The 21,811-nt window shown below is 47.4% G+C and overlaps 1 protein-coding gene and 1 long non-coding RNA gene across 9 annotated transcripts in view; both read left to right on the top strand.

Moving 5' to 3' along the window:
* The window catches only part of LOC121151037, an 82,174-nt gene extending 81,462 nt beyond the window's left edge, over positions 1-712 (top strand). Inside the window, exon 3 of the long non-coding RNA XR_005883106.1 lies at positions 498-712. This is a non-coding gene — a long non-coding RNA (uncharacterized LOC121151037). The remainder of the gene's footprint in view (positions 1-497) is intronic.
* Positions 713-845: 133 nt separating this feature from the next.
* RESF1 (retroelement silencing factor 1) overlaps positions 846-21,811 on the top strand; it is a 30,914-nt gene continuing 9,948 nt past the window's right edge. For 2 of the 8 annotated variants that reach the window (XM_040972218.1, XM_040972217.1), the window contains exons 1-3: positions 846-946; positions 1,771-1,927; positions 2,004-2,076. The gene's annotated coding sequence lies outside the window, so the exon portion shown is untranslated. Of the gene's footprint in view, positions 947-1,770; positions 1,928-2,003; positions 2,077-2,335; positions 3,520-15,603; positions 16,497-21,811 lie in introns of those variants that run through there. The other 6 variants (XM_040972216.1, XR_005883103.1, XR_005883102.1 and 3 more) reach the window with 6 other exon arrangements.

Genomic DNA, 21,811 nt, shown 5'->3' with positions numbered 1-21,811 from the left:
AGCTGGCAGCACAAGAGCAAGCTATGGAGCCAGACAGGAAGGCACACGGCAGGCAATCACAACAAGCAATTGATTTCCCAAATGAACGGGTCCCTCCCCCAGTCCTCATTGGCTGAGTTCTATTGGGTTACCATCTTCTGGAAGTTACCTACTTTGTTATTTTTGTGTGAGTCACTTCCCTCCACTTCCTCCTTGCTCCTGTTCAAGCTTCCGCCAAGCCGACCCTTCTACAATTATTATCCTGCTTTTCTCTAGGGGTTTTCAGGTTCCTGAACTTTATGGCCACCACATCCGCAAGCTGCAGCGCAAGCTAGCTAGCTGTCATGTTTCAATGGCAGCTAAGCTCTTTAAAAACAATCCACGCTTGTTTGCTTTTCGCACTACTATTTACCTGAACTGTGAATTCAGCGTGTCATTTGATTGCTTGGATTATGTGATTTGTCCCTGGGATTAAGGATCTGCCGCGTTTACTCACGGACACCTCCACGTTCCCTTAGGACCTGTGACTTCCTGGTGCTGATTTGACTGGGATGATGAGTAAAGCAGGAGATTGTGGAAAGGTGCAAACCTGACTATGGCACAGGAGTAGGAAGCTGGGACTCGGAGTAAGGTAAGACTCCAGCCGTGCATTCCAAGCCCCCAGCTGCTTCTTTTCTAGGATGCCATAACTTAATGCAAATCAAGAAAGAGGGCAGGGCTATGCAAACGCCTCGGCCTCTTTCGCTCAAGCCTTGTGAAAGAGCCGGAGCACACCCGGGCGGCACTAGGACCGGGAGCGAGGCCGCGGCGCGGTGGCGCGCCCGGGGCGGGGCCAGCGGGGCGGGGAGCGGGGCCTGGCTGCCCGGCCCGCCCCCGGAGGCGGACCTCACTTGACTTAAACTCCGGGACCGGGAGGCGGCCGCGTTCCCCCAACCTGCCCCGGGCCCGGCCGTCCTCCGCGTTCGCGGTAAGTGGGAGGCCGGGTACCGCGCGGAGCGGCGCGCGTCTGCCTTGGACGCTGCGCGGGGCGCTGGCGGCCCGAGGCTGCCGTGGGCCGGTGCTGGACGCTCTGGCGGCCCCGGGCTTTTGTTCTGCGGCGCGGAGCGAGCGGCGGCCGCGGGCAGCCCCAGGCCCGAGCCTTCCGCGCCCCCGGCCGCCCCCAGTTCACTGCCCCGTCGGGCCAGCGGGGCCAGAGCCATCGGTGCGGGATACGGGGCGGAGGGCGGCGCCTCCCGGGCTGCTTGCCTGCGCGCCGCAGCGCCCAGGGCGCAAGGGCCCGGGCGGGCGCTCGCTCGCGGTGCGGTGCCGGGAGGGACCGCTTGCGTCTGTAGGCGCTCTTGTGCTATGGAGGAAGAGAAATCAACAACAACATCGACCCGTCTTTTTTGTTTTGCTTTCCTCTTTCCTCCCGGCTCCGTGTAAGCTTTATGCGGGAAGCAGGCGCTTGACTCGTGCGTGCGGACGGCCCGCGGGCGCGCCTGTGCAGAGAAGTCCCGGACTCGGGGCGCTCCACTGGCCGGCGGGGTCAGCTATCTGGGATGCGCGCTCCCAGGCCGGCCAAGCATTCGCCAGCAGGAGTTGGGGGAGGGGGGAGTCATTGCAATGAGAACTCGGAGGGGAGTCCTAAGTGATCGCCTGCAGAATATGGGTGAAAGCCGGTGATATGTGGCAGAACTTGGTAGCTCTGGTTCGTGTTGGGAGTTGCATTCCGCGAGTTTACCCTCAACCCTCGCGCTCCAGTTTTATTAATGTAATAAAGAAGATCGCTAAGGTGTGCTGTTTCTATGGCAGACTGCTAGGACAGAAGTGGACATGGAGGAGTCCATGGCCTGTATCCTGAGCGAATGGCACGTTGAGTCCAGACCTAGTTCCCGTTTGTGTTTTCAGTATGCTGAATCCGTGTTCACTTTGACCGTGTTTTCGTCCTGAAGTTGCTCAGTCAGAGCAGGTGAACACATTAGCCCGCCGGGCGGGGTGGGGGCTGCCATTGATAGTAATTGTAGTAATTGTTATGCTCTCCCTAGGGTCCAGGAAGTGCAGGCACTGGAAGGAAATGGAAACACATTCACTAGTTAAAGAGCAAAGGTATACTTCAAGGTAAGTGGGTCACTGGCCACTGAGACGCCTGCTGTGATTCAGTCATGTAACCACTCACTCTCCTGTGGAGTAATTTATCTATGGTGGAAAAAAATGATTAACTCTGTGTGCACCAACCCTGGTTGAACATTAATGCGGGTGGTGCTGGCTGGAGAAGGACTGGTCCCTTTGGTGCAATACCGACAGCCATTGGTGTTGATGGTGCAACAGCTGTGGTTGATATTATTCAGGTAGAGAGAGAGTTGTTACCTGTTTCCAGCACAGGCTCAGTGATGCTCACCGGATCTCTGTCTTGCAACCATGGCCCGGAGGGGGAGGATGCTAGGAAAGAAGGCCAACTCATCCGGAGCTGGACTCTTCCACCTGCTGTACCACCCAGGGGGCGATTGGAAGGAGAACAATGGTAACATCTACCTCATGCGATTATTGAGACCAAAGGCATGGGGCGATTGGAAGGACAACGGTTAACGTCTACCTCATGGAATTGAGACCAAAGGCACTGGGCAATTGGAAGGAAGACAACAGTAGCATCTACCTCATGGGATTATTGAGACCAAAGGCTTGGGGCGATTGGAAGGACTAACAATAGCACCTAATTCGAGACCAAAGGCGTGGGCTGCGTACATAGAACACGCTTAAGCGCAGATCCTGGTACATACCAGTTCCCCGTAACTCTTAGCTGTCTTCATCATGGGTTGTATATCCTATGGCCTGAGTGTCTTGCAGGAAACTTGCTGTGCTCATTTAAGACACATTGACAAGTTTTGCATTGATTAAACCCGTCAGTACAATCCCTGTAGGGTTTTAGGATGGGAGGATGAGTGGTGTCTGATCGTTTTTGTTAGAAGTGCCAGTCATTCCTTGGCCACATCCGCTTTTGCCAGCACCCATGACACCCAGTTGCAAACAAAATGGCTGCATTGTATCCTGTGACTCCTTGCTGCTCTGCTGACTTCTGCAAGCAACCTGACAGGAGTCCCTCCTTTTGGTTATCAGTGTCTTTTACTTAGTAGTAGCTCCCCTTAGGGAACTGATCTAATCTTGTTTCTGTGAAGATGAATTGCAAGGATCTCTGTTTTGACTGCCTGGGCTAGCCTTCCGTCCACTCCTCACTATGTTCAAGCAGAGATTAAAAGCAAGGTCAGCCTACTAGGCCTGGCTATAGAAATGCAAGGTAAGAAGTTTGTATTGAAAGAAGAAAGAGATCTCTGCATCCTTGAGAAAATCCAAGTTCATTGTTGCCTTTGCCATGCCCTAAGCCCTTTGCAGATGGCCAACCAAGGCAGGAGGCCGAGCTCGCAGGTAAACGCATCTGCACGATGAGAACTGTGTGCTGCGTTTCTGCGCTTTGTTAAGACCTTCCAGAGTGATGACATCTTACATTCTCCTGAGATGTATCAGGTTACCAGGCTTCATTTATAAATAAACTCTGGTTAAAATTGCGGTGTGTGCTTAAAGAAATTGTATTGTCCAATTAAGACAGTACAGAAACCCCAAGAGGGGGAGTTGATAAGATAACATAATTTTGAAGTTCTGCTAACCTGACTTTCAGGTGTCAGTGGAACCAGCAGCAGAGTACTATCAGTGACCTCGGGCACTGGTCCCCTGGGCTGGTCCTCCTGCCCTTGGGTGGTTCTCCAGATATGTATCTTATCCCACTGCAGGCTGCCTGGAGCTTCTCTGCAGGGCGCTTTTTTTGTTTTTTAAGACAATTCTTACATGAATTCCCCCAGTTTATACCCAGTGAACAGTCTGGTGGGCTTTTAGAGCGTCACAGCCATTCATTACTGCTGTCACCAGAAGAACGTTTTCCTGCCCCCCCCCCCCCCCAGGTGGATTTACAGCTGGTGATGACCTAGCCTCTGCCACCACGCTCCTGCCTTGGCATCCACCACCGTGTAGTTTACTGTGTCAGTCTGCCTGAAGTCATAGAAGGCGTGATGTGTGATGGTCTTTGCCCTAGCATGATGCTTTCAAGCAATGTACATTGTTGTGTCTTGTGTATAAAGTCCAGCCAACTTCTGTTTGGGCTGCTTTGAGGACTCGTTGCTGAGTGTTCAGGGATTTGTAATTTGTGCTCTCCTGGGTAAGAACCCTGGACTGAAATTCCATGCCATGGGAGCCCTTGGCACTCTTGATGAACTACCAGATTTACGCAGAGCAGGTATACTATTTTCTACAATGGCCTGTGAAAGTTTACAAGATTTATTTATTATTTTTGTTGGAAAGTCAGATATAGAGTGAAGGAAATGGAAAGATCTTCCATCTGCTGATACACTCCCCAAGTGACTGTAACTGCTGGAGCTGAGCCTATGTGAAGCCAGGACTCTGCAGCCTCTTCTGGGTCTCCCATGAGGGTGCAGAGTCCCAAGGCTTTGGGCCGTCCTCAACTGCTTTCCTAGGCCACAAGCAGGAACCTGGAAGGGAAGTGGAGCAGCCATAATACAAACTGACGTGCATACAGGATTTCGAGTGTGCAAGGCCAGGACTTTAGCCACTAGGCTACTGCAGCAGGCCCTGTTTGTTTTTTAAAATTGATTTATTGAAAGGTAATGATTTTTTTTTTTTTTTAAATTTTTGTGTGCTTTTTAGAGTAGAGATTTCCCTGGTCTACCTGCCTTTTCTCCTTCCCCATTTCCCCCCCACACCATCTTCCCCACGTTATTGCAACAGTTTAGTTTTCAGAAATAGTCACCAATACAACGTTCTGTTATTTAAGTATATCATGATATTCTAGGGATTAGCAATGGCGGAAAATCTAGTATCATTGTAAAGGTTTATTTGGGATTCATCTTTTATTTGGGAGTAAAGACACGTCCTGCAGCATATCTTTCTATACTATTCGTTTTATAGTTCATCTGTGAGAATCTGTGTGTGTGCATGTTTATCTGAGTGTCTGTTTCATTTTATGTTTTGCATGAATGTTGTAGCAGAGAACATATTTGTCCTTTTGGGATTGGCTTATTTCACTGAGCATAATGGTCTCTACTTGGGACCATTTTGTTGCAGATGGTAGAATTTCGTGTTATTGGGGTAGATGTACCGTGTTTTCTTTATCCATTCCTCTTTGCAGTGGGCATCTGGGCTGTTTCTCTGTTTTTGCAATTGTGGATGTGCTGCTATAAATACAGGGTTGCAGGTCAGTTTTTCATATGCAGATCTCACTTCCTTTGGATATATTCCCAGAAGTGGGATAACTGGGTCACACTGTAGATCCATCTTCAGTTGTCACTACCCTCTCCGTATGGACTTGTATAGTGGTTGCACTCCTACCAGCAATGGAATAGGGTACCTTTCTCCCTGCATTCACCGCGGCAGATGTTGTATTTCTGAATGTAGGCCAGTCTCGCTGGAGTTAGGTAAAACCTCAGTGTTGTTCTAAATCTGCACCTAGACACCATCAGACTAGTACAGGAAGTGCTCTGCATGGTAAAAACTTAGAAAAATCACCAAAAGCACAGCTAGTCAAAGCGAAAATAATAAATGAAATTACATCAAATTAAGCTTCTGTAAAAGGAAACTACCAACAAAACAAAGAAGCAACCAAAAGAACAGGAGAAAATTTTTGCTTGTTGTACAACAGATAGGAAATTATTTTTTAAGATTTATTTGTTTTTATTACAGAGTCAGATAGGCAGAGAGGAGGAGAGATAAAGATCTTCCATGTGATGATTCACTCCCTAAGTGACCGCAACAGCTGGTCGGTGCTGTGCCGATCCAAAGCCAGGATCCAGGAGCTCTTCCAGGTCTCCCACGTGGGTGCAGGGTCCCAAGGCTTTGGGCTGTCCTCTGCTGCTTTTCCAGGCCACAAGCAGGGAGCTGGTTGGGAAGTGGAGCTGCTGGGATTAGAACTGGTGCCCATAAGAGATCCCGGCGCATTCAAGACGAGAACTTTAGCTGTTAGGCCATGCTGCCGGGCCCAACAGCTAGGAGATTTAGTTTCCAGGATTTACAAATAACTTTAGAAACTCAACAACAGTAAAACAAACAAGAAATGGGCAAAGGAAATAAGCAGACATTTTTCTAAAGAACAAATGCAGATGGTTAGTAGATATATGGAAAAGTGCTCAGGCTCTCTAGCTTAGGAAAATAAAATTTTAAAACTTTATATTCAATTTGAGTTAGAGAACTGTTGTCAAATTATATGAATTACTTTGAAGGTCTTTGATTTGTCATATTGTTTATGTAGTTGGGAAGCATGCATGCCTATGTAGGTCTCCAATTAGGGTGGGGAAGGTCAGTGTATAGAGGAAGGTGGCTGAAACAAATGTTTGTTTTTTTTTCCACTTAATGTTTATACATGGGAGGAAATGGAAGAAGCCAGCTGTTTTCATGCTATCTAACTACATCAGCAGCCAGAGATGGGGATGGTCATTGGATGATGCCTTAGTGACCCCCATGTGAAAATCACTGTTCCGAGGGTGTTACTTGAGTGGTTTTGGTAGTTCTGAGCTGATGTTGGCTTTGTTGCACCCGAGATGAGAAAGTCTCAAGAGATCTACTTGCTGACTAAGTCCAGCTTAGTACATCCACAGACCCAGGAACATGCTGCAAAGGTTGACTGGGAGAACTGTGCAGCTATTGTGCTTTCCATCCTCTAAGGAGACAGTTGGTGTCCTCTGCTGACCCCTGTGTACATCTGAGCTTGCTGTCTACTGCATAGACATCAGCAGCTGAGGAGGCCCAGTCCTGGTACATGCACTTCCAAGGTTGGACTACTCCAAAGTTTAATTCCAAAGTTTAATCCAGCAGTAATGTTCCCCAAGAAACCTTGCCTGGGATGACCAAAGACTTTTGGGTGTGCCAGCCAGTATAAGGTCAGATTTGGTCTGTCACCTATATCAGCCAGTGCGTGTACTAGTGGATGCAAGTTGCTTCGTTAGTTGCCCCTCTAGACCTATCTCACGTGTACTGATAGGTGTTGTAGCCTTGCCCAACCCAGCCCAACACTGGCCACATCTGCAAATACAATAGCAGGTGCCCCTGGCCTAGTTGGGGTGACCCCCATCTTGTCTCTTACCCCCGATTTTTGCATGTTCTGGCATGTACTGTGCCCTAGTCCAGATCATTGTGCATCCCATCTGAGTCTTGTGCACACTCAGGAGTGCTCAGGCTGCCCTGCCCCTCCAGCCAGCCAGTATGTATTCTACTACCTTGATCAGCTTGGCCCACCATCAGCCCTGGTGCTCACGCTCAACAGCAGGAACTGTAGCACAGCACGAAAATGCCCAGAGTTTCCCTTTGAGGCCAGTCCCCAGCCCTTGATCTTGGCACTGTGGCATATCCTGATAGGGCTCACATCCAGTCCTACTTGCCAGTGGTGTTGTGGCCTAACCCAGCTAGCCCACACCCATTCTGGTTCTCCTGCATGCCAGTGGGTTAGGCAGCCTAGCTCATCCTGGCCGGTCTCCAGAGTGGCCCACCCCCCTTCCAGTCCCAGCTTTCACACTTACCAGTTAAGCAGCAGTTCAGCAAGGAAGTCCCTAAAGCTCCCTTATCTATTACTTTTTCTTTCTTGTTTTCTTTTTTCTTTTCTTTTTTTTTAAGTTTATTTGTTTTTATTGTAAAGTCAGATATACAGAGAGGAGGAGAGACAGGGGAAGATCTTCCATCCAATGGTTCATTTCCCAAGTGAGTGTAATGGCCGGTGCTGTGCTGATCCGGAGCCAGGAGGCAGGATCCTCTTCTGAGCCTACCAGCTGGTTCAGGGTTCCAAGGCTTTAGGCCGTCCTCGACTGTTTTTCCAGGCCACAAGCAGGGAGCTGGATGGGAAGTAGAGCTGCCGGGATTAGAACAGGTGCCCATGGTGCCCATATGGGATCCCGGCACATTCAAGGTGAGGACTTTAGCCACTAGACCACGGCACCAGGCTTGCTTGCTTGCTTTTTTTTTTCTTCCTTCCTTCCTTCCTTCCTTCCTCCCTCCCTCCCTCCCTCCCTCTTTGTCTCCTTGTCTCTCCTTCCCCTCCCCTCCCCGCCCCTCCCCTTCCTCTCCTTTCCCTCTTTCCCTTCTTATGGGTGTTAGTTTATGTCCCAGCTGCCCCACTTCCCAACCAGCTCCGAGCTTGTGGCCTGGGAAAGCAGTGGAGGATGGCCCAAAGCCTTGGGACCCTGCACACATGGGAGACCTGGATGAGGGCTCCTGGTTTCAGATCAGCTCGGTTCTGGCTGTTGCAGCCATTTGGGGAGTGAACCATTAGATGGAAGATTTTCTGTAAACTTTCTAATAAAAAAATAAAATGGTTTTTTAAATTCAGTGGGTTTTTTTTTTTTCTTATTTGTCTTATTTTTTATTGGAAATGCAAATATACAGAGAGAAGGAGATAGATCTTTTATCCACTGCTTCACTCCCTAAGTGGCCATAGTAGTAAGAGGTGAAGCCAGGAGACAGGAACTTCTTCCCGATTTCACATGTGGGTGCAGGGTCCCAAGGCTTTGGGCCGTCCTCTACTGCTTGAGGCCACAAGCTCAGAGCTGGAAAGGAAGAGGAGCAGCTAGGACACAAGGCAGTGCCCATATGGGATCCCAACCCACGTAAGGCAAGGGTTTAGCCACTAGGCTATTGCCCTGTGCCCTCCCCTACTATTTAAAATAGCCTCTTACATGTTTTAAAGGTTGATATGAAGTTACAGAGAGGGTTCAAGGTGGGGAGGTAGGGGAGAGAATCAAAGGGTGAGCTTCCATGTGCTGGTTCATTCCTAAATGTCTCCCTGGTTGATGCTAGCTGGGCTGAAGCCTGATACTCTGTCCTGGTCTCCTTCATGGGTACAGGAGCCCTAGCACTTGAGCCATCTTCCATTGCTCACTGTAATGTTTTATCAGGGAGCTGTAATGAAGGGGAGCACTGCCTGTGTGGGATGCTGGAGCCACAGGCAGTGACTTAACCTGCTGTCCCATAAAGCTGGTCTCATTCTCTTTTGACCATAAATGTGAGCCTATGTCTCAGTTCTGTTTCATTAATCAGTGTATGTGTTTTTAAGATTTATTTTAAAGGTACAGTAACAAAGAGAGCTTCCCTGTACTAACTGACTTCTAAGTGGCCACAGCAACCAGGTCTGGGTGGCCGGAATTCAAGTGATTGGGCCATCATCTGTTGCCTTGCTGGGTCCAGTAGCAGGAAGTTGGATCAGAAGTGGAGCAGCCAGGACTTGAACCAATATTTCCAAGTGGATTTGGGGGTGTCCCAGTCTATGCCTTAACCTGTTGTGCTACGACACTGCGCCCCTCCCCATCAGTGTGTACTGTAGTATAAGTAGCACAAACTTTTGAGCCGGGAAGTGACTCCTCTGACCTTCCTTTGGAGAGGTGGTTGTTGCTTCTCAGTCTGTTGCATTGAACTTTGCACTCACAGTCTTCCTCTCTGGAAAGACATTAGGGTGGTTTTTTTGTTTTGTTTTGAATAAGGCTGCCTTGAATCTATAGTTTGTTTTTGGGAGTGTTGACTTGTTAGGTTTTAGAATTTTACATGTCCCAACATGGTGACAAGGTGATTAACTACGCAAACAGGAAATCATGGCAAGAGAAATAAGCTTTAGGTTTGCACACCAAGTGGGGCAGGGGTGCTGGGAATGTGAAGAGAGGTGTAGCCCGCCTGGGCAGGGGAGGGGGCTTGAATACAGACTATGCCTTCTGGGTGGAGGGTAGTCTTGGGTAGGTCAGACCCCCTTGATGTGTGTTGTTTACCATGTAAGTTAGTCTCAGAGCGATTCCCGGCAATAAAATCCACCATGTCATTTCCAGGTGCAGATTTGAAGTTACTTTGTGTCTCAGTGACCTAGCAAGTCCTAACATTGCCCTCTTAATGGTAGTAAGCCTTTTAATCCATGGTTGCAATTGTTGTCACTTAGTCTTTTGTGTCTTTCAGCAATATTTTGTGCTGTTCAGATATTTCACTTTTGTTAAATTAATTCCTAAGTGATTTATTCTTTTTGGTGTTAGTGCTGTTGTTCATTTTGTACAGAAATCCAGGTGGATTTTGTATATTGATTTTTTTTTTTTTTTGTACTATGCAGCCTAAGCCACAGCAGTTTATTGGTTTTGTCACATTGGGTTATTTGTTTGTGTGATTCCTGGTAGCCCATGAATGGGATCAGATCATGTATAGATACGTATGAGATCATATGATGTATGGATAGTTTTATTTCATTGCCTGTTGGATGTCCACATCTTGGTGTGACTGCTATGCTTGAGTCTCCTCCAGTACAATGCAGAATGAAAGTGGCAAAGGTGGGTGGTCTTGTTCTGTTCTTGATGTCTAGAGGGAAATCATGCCCGTGGACTATGAAGTGTGTTAGCTATGGGTTATTCCTGGATGTCCCTTTCAGGTTGGAGTTTTTTTTTTTTTTTTTCTTTCTTTTAACATTGATTTAGGCAGATTTAGATGGGGAGGGTTAGAGGCAGAGCTAGCTTCTTCTGGTTCACAACAGCTAAGCTGCTGCGGTGCTCGGAGCCAGGAGCTGCTTCTTCCACCTCTTAGAGGGGTGTAGGGGCCCCGTAACTTGGGCCATCCCCTGCTGCTTTACTAGGGGCGTCATGTTGGGTACCAGCACTACATAGCCCGACTTTACTGCAGCATCACAGTGTCAGCCTCTAGAAACCCTTTTGCTTTTCTCAACCACAGATTAAGTAGATCCGTCCATTTAGCTGGCTGTGTTGATGTTATTTATATATTTTGTTTTTTCGTTTAAAACTTTTAAAAACAAGGTTTATTGATTTATTTGAAAGGCAGAGTTACAGAGAGACTAAAAGAGGCAGAAAAGAGGTCTTCTCCAGTTAACTGGTTCCACTTGCCAGATGGCTGTAATGGCTTTTTGGCTAGGCTAGATTGAAACCAGGAGCTTCTCCTATGCCTCCCACATGGGTGCAGGGAGCTGGATTGGAAGTGTAACTGCCAGGACTTGAACCAGTGCCTCTATGGGATACCGGCATTGTAGGTAGTAGATTAACCATGCCGGGAGCTGGAAGTTGTTTTTTTGTTTCTAGTTGCCTTAGCAGATGTAAGATGTTTCACCTTGGGTTTTGCAGAATAGTATGCCTCAAGCAGGAGTTGATCAAAGGAAGGCTTTGTTGTTCTGAGCCGAGGGTGTATCCCTGGCAGATGTTGTTCACCAAGAAGTAAAACTGCACACATTTGTCTTTCCACAGTGTCATATTTGCCAAAAGCAAAAATCAGTCGTAGAAAATTGCTAGTTATTCAGTAATGTATGTTACTCATGTCATGAGAGATAAGAGAAAGTAGAAGAATGGAGTCTGTTTGGGATGCTGGGCTCACCCGGCAGGTGGATGTCAGGTTCCTTGAGATTACACTCTTCCACACTGTCTTGTGGAGGTACAGTGTTCATAGTAGCTGGGGACCACATTGCCCAGCACAGAGCCAGAGCAACTTTATTTTGAGGCCAGCTAGAACGGAGTTGTTTGCTTATCTGTAAGCCCAGGAGTCTGTTCTGTTTGATATCTCGCACGGGTGCTTCTTGGAACTGAGTGGTTCTTTGTGATTGTTACACCCTTCTGTGATGTCATGGGGCTTAGCTTGATTACTCCATTTCATCTTTGAAAATACAAGTCCCCGTTCTAGGCAACCTGTTCCTGCTGCATGTACTTGTTAACGGACAGTGAGAAGGTACCTTCTGAGGTAACTGCCTCTCTGAGAAGCAGTTTGCCAGGGCTTGTGTAACCAGCATGAGTGGAGTTGGATATAGAAAAAGAGGAAGACTCAGGTGGGTATAATGGCACATTGGGTTGTACCAGTACTTGGGACTCTTGCATTGCATATTGTATTGCCTGGGCTTTGGTCATACCTACACTTCCAGTCCAACTTCCTGCTAATGAGGCATCAGCTGATGGCTCAACCACCTAACCAGGCCATACTAGTGGCATTTTTGGCTCCCGTCTTGCTGGCACAGCCTTGGTTAGGAGTAGACTAGTGGATGGAAGGCCTTTCTCTGTGTTGCTCTACCTTCTGGATGAATACACTGAAACGACAAAAGCAAGAACCAAAGTAGGGAAAGTAAAGTGGGATGGGTGGCTATTCTTATTTAAATAAGTTCACACGTTTTCATTGTGTGCTTGGATTCTGACTCAGGCTGGTTTCTGGTTTTGTTTTGTTTCAAAGACTTGTTTAGCTGAAAGAGTGAAAGAGAAAATACATAGAAAAAGATCTTTTCATCAGTTTGTTGGCTTTCAAATGGCCCCAAGAGCCAGAGTGAGGACAAGCTGAAGCCAGGAGCCTGAAAGTACATCAAGCTCTCCATCATGGCTGATGGGAGCCCAAACACTTGGGCCATGTTTTGCTGCTTGCCTGGGCACATTAGTAGGGAGCTGGGTGGAAAGTGGAGCAACTGGAATTGGAGCCTGTGCTCCTGAATGGGATGCAGCAGGTTTCCACATTGCCGGGCCCTTACACTGATTTCCTGGCAGTTGACTTTCTTCGGTCTGTGATGACAGTGCCAGGTGACCTTGCCCGGAATGCATACTGGAAATCAAGTTTAAGCAAGTAAGCTATTCCTTTTTGTGTGTGTGTGTGTGTGTGTAAGATTTATTTATTTATTTATTTATTTATGTTTGGAAAGTCATATACAAAGAGAGGAGACAGAGAGGAAGATCTTCCATCTACTGATGCACTGCCCAAGTGGCCGCAACAGCTGAAGCTGAGCCAATCTGAAGCCAGGAGCCTCTTCCAGGTCTCCCACACAGGTTGCAGGGTCTTAAGGTTTGGACAGTCCTCGGCTGCTTTCCCAAGCCACAAGCAGGGATCTGGATGGGAAGTGGGGCCACCACGATTAGAACCTCCACCCATATGGAATCCCAGGTGTGCAAGGCAAGGACTTCAGCTGCTGGGCTACTGTGCTGGCCCCTGCTCTAGGTTTTTCTCTGCCCTATTATTGTGCTTTATTCTAAGCTAATTCCCAAATAATATTTTTTTGTTTTTACACTTGATCTTAGCCAGAAGGTTGAGAAGCAATACGTATTATGCTTTTGGCACCAAAAATTGTTGGAATTTTGTCATGCTTTTCTGTATCGATTGTGAAGATCCTCTGGGCATTTTGTTGCTGTTGTGCTTTATTCTATATTAACTTTTTTAGGTGGGAAGTCAGCCCTTGTATTCCTGGGATAAATTACACTTGATTGTGGCATATAATTATTTTAATCTGCTGTTTGGAGGGATTTTTTTAAATTTTTGCATCTATATTCTTTTTGCAAAATTTATTTTTATTTTTTAATAGATTCATTGCTAAATGATAAAGTTCTTAGCTAGGTGATATTTTGTTCCTCCATCCCTCCTTAACTCTTGATGTTTCTCTCCCTCCATGTTTTTGTGAACCTATATCATTAAATTTTACTTGTATTAACACAGTAGTTTCATTGTGCTTTCTGTACCTGAGTATGAAAGTTTATGTGCTGTCTATTTTGGAAGAGTTGGTAGAGTTTGTGGGTCTTTAGTCTTGGCTGAAGCTGAGCTTCCACATCCTATGCACCTGGGTTTTTTGGTGACTGTTGTCAGGACAACCTTACATTGCTTGTGGCAAATAAATGTGCCAGTAACATCCAGCTTCACACACTGTCACCACACAATCTCTCACTCCAGCTGCTCTCCCATAGCCTGATCTTCCCTTGCTGGTAGAAGTTTGTGGCCCCGACCCTATACCAACTTTCCCTAGTGTGCCACGTGAGCTTTTTTTCTGTCATGCCCGCTGAGAAGGAAGCTAACTGTGCTCAGCGGTGCTTTCAGATTCTCTCTCCCCCTACCTGGTGCCCGTACTTATAAAAACACACTTTTACAGAATGCGTTAGATTTATCTGGGAAACAGAAAGAAGAGATCAGTTTTCTGTCTGCTGGTTGACTTCAGTGAAAGGAAGAGTGCTCTCATCTGCTGGTTCACTTCCCCAAACTCTGCAGTAGCTGGGATGGGGCTGGGCTGCATGCAGGAGCCTGGACTCCCTGGAGATCAACTGGCTTGTGTGGCAGGCATTCAGGTGCTTGAGCTTTTGTCTTTGCCTCCCAGCGTGTGAATTAGCAGGAAGTGAGAAAGGGCTACTGGGAACTCAAAACTGTACCCTCTGATGTGTGGCGTGAGTGTCCCCAGCGCAGACTTCACCTATGGCAGGAACAACTGCCCCCAGGGCACCCAACTCTTTATCAGTAATACAAAGTTCATTTGTCCTTAAATCAGTTTTCATCAATGTTGTCTCAAGAAATTTGTTTCATGCAAATTTTGTACTGTGTTGCCATATAATACTTGATAATTAGAGTCCAGAGTAGGAAGTCAGGGACCAGCTTGCTTTATGTCTGAGACAGTGACTTCCACAAGACACTAACTGTAATAGCAAGGATATTTGTCAGGAAAGGAAAGTACATGTCTTAGAGGGTGGAAACTGGCCAGCAGACCCACATGCAGCTGCCTCTGGCTCAGACTTAAGGCCTCCTGGGCGTTGGTGAGTGGCCGTGGTGTGGCTCCCACATCATCCTCAATACAGGTTGTCTGGCCATCAGCTGCTGCATACGGATAACGACTAAGGGTAGCTTTCTCTCAAGTTTGCAGTGTTTAATCATAAATTATTCATTAGGTAATTATAGCTGCTGAGCTTTTAAATTTTTTGGAGTTAAGCTGCTTAGCTGCTCAAAGAACTTAAGTATGGGATTTTGGAATTTTTCTGAGCTTCCCAATTAGCTCTTACAGTGGAGTGCAGCTGGGTGATAACCTGCTGTAGTCATGGGCAGGCTTGCCAGGATGACTGCATGTTTCAATTGCATGGAAACCTGGGGCTCCATGGCTCCACATTCCCTGCTCTTCCTGCCTCCTCCCACACAAACTGCTGTGAGAAGTCAGTTGGGCCAGTGGGCGGTTGGGCACATTGGATTGTGACAGTTGTGCCCGTTGGAATGCAAGAGGCCAGGCCCACTGGTGGGAAATCAGGGCAGTTGGGAGGCAGTTCAGTTAACTGCTCTCAGTGTCTGAGAGCTTAAGAACTTTGGCTTGAGCCAGACAGTACAGTGTAGTGGGAGCTGCTGTAGGAAAGCTTGGCACCGCAGATTCCTCTCTACACTTGTGTCTGGCATGACCTCTCACTCTCCACGACTTTGTGGAGGCCTCAGCGAGACTGGGGTCATGGTCAGATGGCGGTAATTACTGCACACTCGGGAGCCTGGCTGTCTGGGGAGGCCACCATAAGGACTTGTACACTGCCCCAGCAGCCCATCCCAGCTTCCTGGCTTGTTGGATTTGCACCAACCTTTCCGAGGAATTGTTTGGATGACAGGTTGCAGGTGAGTTTATGCATAAGTGGATTTCTCACCATCTGTTTCCGTTGGAGTACTCATCTGGAACACCAAGAAGGCCGGACACAGCATGGCTCTTTGAGCCAGGGTCCATATTGAGCCGCCATCACGGTTCACTAGGTCTGGCTCTGGACTCTTGAGTGTGGAGACCTCCAATTTCTGAGTGATTTGCTGTCTTAGTGTTTTGTTCTGATTTTCATTTTGTCTGAACATGAGACAAAGTAAAAAACTCCTTTAAATTGTATGTTACAGCATTTTCAGCAAGCTTTTGAGTCTAATGAGAGTGACTAAGGAGTAGCTCTCCCTGAGGACACACTGCATGCCCTTTGTGAATTGGCTTGGCCTAAATATAATGTTCGATAGCCATCAAACTGCTCGACCTACCTGTCTGATGTGTCATGATGGGTGATTCCCGATCTCTTGAGATCTGTCCAATTATTGGAGACTCAACCTTGTTTCCCCCTTTGGTGCAGCACCTGAGTCCTTGTAGCCCACCCAACTCAACAGAAGACTCCTGAAGTGCTGGAAGAGGAGGGCCTGTCCCCACTGTACAACTCTCAATGGGCTTCCTGAGGGCTGGTAAGCCCTCCTCACCCTGATGCCCCTCCAGGTCTGATAGCCCCCTTGGCACCAGATGCTGCAAGTGCTACCAAGGTACCAATAAGGCCTGCTCCATCCAGCTGCACCACTGCTGTTCTTTCTCTCTGCCAGGCTCACCGCCACCACCCAGTATCCCTCCAGAGTCTTGCCTTTCATGGTTTATGCCCCTTTCTCCTGACCTGTACACTTGGAAAACTCAAAACCTTTCGTTTTCTGAGAATCCACAGGCACTGATATCTCTCCTTGACCCTGTGTTTTGTACTCACCAGCCCACTCGGGAAGGTTCTCAGTAGCTCCTATGGTCCTTTTCAGCTTGGAGGAATGAGGGACTGCACCAGGTGTCAGGCAGAAGAAGCCCAACTGGGCCCAGTGCTATGGCTCAGTGTTTAAATCCTCACCTTGCAACTGCCAGCAACCCATGTGGATGCCAGTTCATGTCATGGTGCTCCACTTGCCTTCAGCTCCCTTCTATAGGAAAAAAGCTATCAAGGATGGCCCAAAGCCTTGGGACCCTGCACAACCGTTTGGGAGATGCCTGGCTTCTGGTGAGCTCAACTGCTGTTGTGGCCATTGAGGGAGTGAACCAGCATTTGGCAGATCTTGTCTCTCCTCTGTAAATCTGCATTTTTAATAATAATAATAATTAATACATATATATATATGGAAATCAGAGTAAACAAAAGATTGTACCAACCGGATTAGGGTGTTCCTGGATATGAGTCCAAGTCAACAATTTGAAGTGTTAAAACACTAGTGGGAAGTGTGACAGGGTACAGCTGGGTGATAGCCCACCATAGCGGTTGGCAAGCTCACTAGGACAGCTGCCATGTTTCAATTGCATGGAAACCTGGGGCTCCATGGCTCCACATTCCCTGCTCTTCCTGCCTCCTCCCGCACAAACTGCTGTGAGAAGTCAGTTGGGCCAGTGGGCGGTTGGGCACATTGGATTGTGACAGTTGTGCCCGTTGGAATGCAAGAGGCCAGGCCCACTGGTGGGAAATCAGGGCAGTTGGGAGGCAGTTCAGTTAACTGCTCTCAGTGTCTGAGAGCTTAAGAACTTTGGCTTGAACCAGACAGTACAGTGTAGTGGGAGCTGCTGTAGTAAAGCTTGGCACCGCAGATTCCTCTCTACACTTGTATCTGGCACGATCTCTCACTCTCCATGATATAACCTGTCTCCTTTGTCAACTTCCACGCTCAGCCCTTCTCTGTCTTGCCTTGAGACCTAAGGTGCCATTATCAATAGTTGCATTTACCATGTCCTTGCAGCCATTCTTTTCCCTCTCATTCACCCCCCTCTCCCATCAGCTTTGGAACTGGCAGCTTAGACTTCCTCACTTCCTGCACTTTGGCTTTTTTAGTGAGTTGGTTTTTCCTATTTTTATAAGAAGCAATAGCAAGAATAATATTAGGTTTAAGTTACAAAATTGTTAAGCCAAAAGATGGGTTTTGTGGTTTTTTTTTTTAAATCAAGTTTTGATAGATGCCCACTTGGTGGCTTGGTGGATTTTGTTGCCAAGGGAGACCTCAACATCCCTCTTGGAGTGCCAGAAGTTCTCACTCCCTGCTAATGTACCCAGGGTGGCAGAGATAAAGCTGACCCAGGTTTCTGGGTTCCTGGAACCTCCCGTGGAAGACTATAGCTCCCAGCTTCTGCCTGGCCCAGCAATTTAGGGGAGACAGCCAACAGTTGGATCTTTCTCTTTGCCTGGTTTCTCTTTCTTTCAAAATAAACAAACAGTAAACTTGTGAAACAAAAAGTTCTACAGATAACAAAACATAACCTTAGATTTGTCTTCCTTCCTGCCACATCTACCACAAGTAACTGATTAGCACAATGCATAAAAGAGTTTCTGGGGCCCGGTGTGGTGGCCTAGTAGCTAAAGGCTTTGCCTTGCACGCTCCGTGCAGGGATCCCATATGGGCACTGGTTTGGGTCCCGGTACTCCTTCCTCCCCCCAAAAGAGTTTCCAATAGGTTTTTTTTTTTTTTTTACATAATTTTAAAAAATTATTATTCAATAGTCTAAGTAACACAGGAGAGGGAGATATGAAGGGATCCTTGGTGTGCTGGTTCACTTTCCAAATGGCAGCTGCAAATAAGGGTTAGCCAAGCCAAGGTGAGAAGACAGGCACTTGGGGTCTCCCAAGTGGATGGCAAGATGCTGAATCTCTGCTCATCACCCGTTGGTACTGCACTGTCTGCATCAGGAGAAGCTTGACATCTGGAGCCAAACCCAGGCACGCACGAGGGTATTTGTGCTTGTGATTTACGTGTTCTGAGGACTTATAAGTTTTGTTAAAAAGATTTATGTAAGCCATTGTAACTATTCAAAGAATATTGTCTGTTGACTCTTAAATGTTGAAAGCAACATGAGTAAGCATTCAGAAGTTCAGTGGAAGAAAAAGCTGCCGAGTTGATTCATCAAGCAGATATTTGTTGACCATGTGTCAGAAGAGTTCTGGGAACACCATGAACCAAACCAGGTCTTCGGACTCTGGGCTGGCATTCCAAACACACTGGGCATGCGAAATATAGGGAATGAATGCTGATGCCTCAGACAGTATGGAAAAAGGGGAATTGAAGGTTAATTTCATGAAACAACAATTTGAAAATCTTTTTTTTAGAATATTTTTTGGTATAATGCATGTGTCTGTGGTTCTGACTGTCTGTATTTTTATTTTCTTTGAAATAAAAATAAATAAATCTTCAAAGTGAACCATCCGCTGGTTCACTCCCCAAGTGGCCGCAACGGCTGGAGCTGAGCCAATCCAAAGCCAGAAGCCAGGAACTTCTTCCAGGTCTGCCATGCTGGTGCAGGGTCCCAAGGCTTTGGGCCATCCTTGACTGCTTTCCCAGGCCACAAGCAGGGAGCTGGGAGTGAAGTGGAGCAGCTGGGATACGAACCAGCACCCTTATTTATTTAAGATTTATTTTAGTTGGGAAGACAGACTTGTACAGAGAGATCAAGAGCACCCACAAGGAAGGGCAAGCAAAGAAGTGAGGTTTGTTGTGAGCGAGGGTCATTAATAAGGGTTGTCCGTGAGGGGAGGTAATCTGGGTGTTGGCATCCTCTGGGCTCTTAGCATGCTTGTGCAGGATTTTGCAAACTCACCATGTAGTCACTGGTGATGCTCTTGCTGCCGGCAAGTTGGTATTGAGTTAGATGTGTTCAGTTGTAACCCACATCCTGTTTTGTTTGCACTCCTCTGTCTTGCTATTGAGTAGTGGATTACTTTGCTCCAAGTGTGTCCCTCTGAACTGCAGAGCTGGTGTGTTTTCTCCTGGGCCCTTCCCATCCCTGGCTGTCTACTTCAGGCCTCTGTCACCAGGGGTTTTGCTGCCATGCCGAGACCTTAAGAGAAGTTCAGGAGCAGTTTGGGCAGCAGTCGTCTGTAGCTCCTCTTGGAAGGTTTCTGTGAGGTCTCAGCAGAGTAGCTGCAGTCAGCAGGGAGGTGGCAAGGCCTGGGACCCGGGGTGGCTGGTTAGTATGCTGTTGTAAGAGCTGATATAGCAGAGCTGGGCTGATGCCGGCAATGAAGGACAGGGGAACGGCATTTTGGTTTGTTTCTTATTATTTATTTGAAAGAGTTGGAGAAACAGATAGCTTTCACCTTATGTTTGATTCCTCAAGTGGCTACAATAGCCAGGGCTGAGCCAAGCCAAAGTTGGGAGCTTTTGCCAGGTGTCCCAAATGGACAGCGAGGACACAAACCATCTTCTGCTTTCCCTGGATGCATTAACAGGAAGCTGGGTCCAAAGTGGAGCAGCTGGCACCCATATGGAGGACAGGCTCACAGGAGCTGGTTTTCCCTCGCCACCTCCATGACGCCTGCCCCATCTGGTCATTTTCAAAATGGCAGAATACAGACATGTAGAGAGGAGCCATCTACAGATGATTCATAATTGTCACAGCAGCCAGGGCTGGCAGACCAAAACTGGATGCTGTAAACTTGATCCTTGTCTCCCAAATGGGTGACAGCAACCATTATTAACTGCTGTCTCCCAGGTTCTGCGCTAGCAGGAAACCAAAAGCTGGAACTTGAACCCGGGTACTCCAGTGTGGTAGATGCGTGTCCTGACTGATGGGCTCATCACCTGCCACAAGGATGGTTTAAAATATTGACATTTGATAGCAGACAGGTTGGTTCTGTGGTTGTGAGTCACCAGCTTCCCTCCCGAGACTGATCTCAGAACCCAGGAGGGCGTTATATACCCTCTAAAAAGCCAGCTTCAGTTTTCCTCACTCATGAGGTTCACATGTACCAGTTCTGATTGGTTACATATGTGGCCACATGAAGGGATTCTGCTTGGAAGCTTTAATGCCCAGGAGAGTTGTCACAGGGTTGCATGTGCATACATCCATGCGAGTTAAGTTGGGTTCTTTGTTTCCCTTTTCCTTTGATCCTGGAAAGCCCCTACCAGGCTTCCCGCTTCAGCTGTCTTTACTCTTGCTTTGTTGAGTGAGGGCCTCTGCCACATTCCCCACTTGGCAGGGTTGGAGCACATCCTGGCTCAGGGACTTAGTGTTGGAACAGCATCACGTGAGGTGCTGTTCTTGTTTGTTTCCTGCTTCTTCTTTTTTTTTTTTTTTTTTTTGCTGCTTTTCTTTCAATGACATAACCAGTGGCACCAGGGAGGGTAGAGTCAGGCAGACCCTTCAAAGTAAAACTGTAGCCACATACAAGGATGTCAAATCCCCCGAAAATTGAAAACCATCCCACAGGTGAGTATTCGCATCTGAGCCTTCACAGATGTGGACAAGGACATGGGTAACAGTCTGTTATCGAGGTCTCCCGTCCCGCGGAAGAAATTACCCGACACTGGAGAGCGTCTCGGAGGCGCTTTTTTTCAAACCTTCCGTTAAAACCGTTACATCCGTTAATTCCGTTACACAGAAGCCCCTCCCCTCCCCAAAGCCCTGGCTTATATATCAATCCTATCCAGTCAGCTTAAAGATCACCAAGTCATGCCAATCAGGGCAAAGGGCCAATCACAGGACACTTACTTCAAGGCTCCAAGAGGAAGTAGGGTCCAGGCGCCATCTTAGGGCAGGACATTGTCCGTGCCCCCAACAGTGTGTGATTTCTTTTGAAACTTTGCCTGCATTATCTGTAAGTAGCCGTTGTTGTGCTCTGGAGCTTGAGGTCTGCCATCAGGGGACCACCTGCTGTGTGGCTCACTTGGTCTAGATGGTCAGCTTGTTCACTGAATCAACAAAAGCAAGATCTCTTTCTGTATCTTCTGTCTATCTGCATTTCAAGTAAACAAGTCTTAAATAAAGAAGCATCTGATAACCTGTCTATCCCTCCATCTAGATGCCAACTTGCAGTTTGGGGAAGCACATATTTGGTGCTAAAGTCTATCTTCTAGGAAGTTTAAACAAACTGCTCTCTGGCATAGCTGCTCCCTCTCAGGCCTTAGACCTAAATTTGGCTGGTAATGTACCCAGTTGTGGGTCACATTGATACCAGAAGACTAGAACGCCATTTGAGTCTCCCATGTGGGTGGCAGGGGCCCAAGCGCTGAAGCCATCGTCCTGCTGGTTCCCAGGAAGCTGCACCTGAAGCAGATTAGCTGGGACTCAGTCCGGCACTCTGATTTGGTACATGGCACTTTCACACTTGCCCATATATTTGTGTCTATGTGCCAGTGGAATTCTGTGTTATTATCTCATGTCTTCTGTTTGTATGAATTTCATGCTTGTGTGTAACTGAGTTCATTTTTGTTACTGTTGTATTGCTCTGTAAAAGTTTACTTTTTTTAAAGATTTATTTTGTTGAACTCTGAGGGAGCGATAGAGCGATCTTTGATATGCTGCTTCAGTGGCCAAATCTGAGCCAGGTTTGGAGCCAGGAAG

This window comes from Ochotona curzoniae, unplaced genomic scaffold (genome assembly GCF_017591425.1).
Source record: "Ochotona curzoniae isolate NIBS_2020 unplaced genomic scaffold, NIBS_Ocur_1.0 contig_2235, whole genome shotgun sequence".
Classification (NCBI taxonomy): domain Eukaryota; kingdom Metazoa; phylum Chordata; class Mammalia; order Lagomorpha; family Ochotonidae; genus Ochotona; species Ochotona curzoniae.
This window is presented reverse-complemented; position numbering and strand designations above follow the sequence as displayed.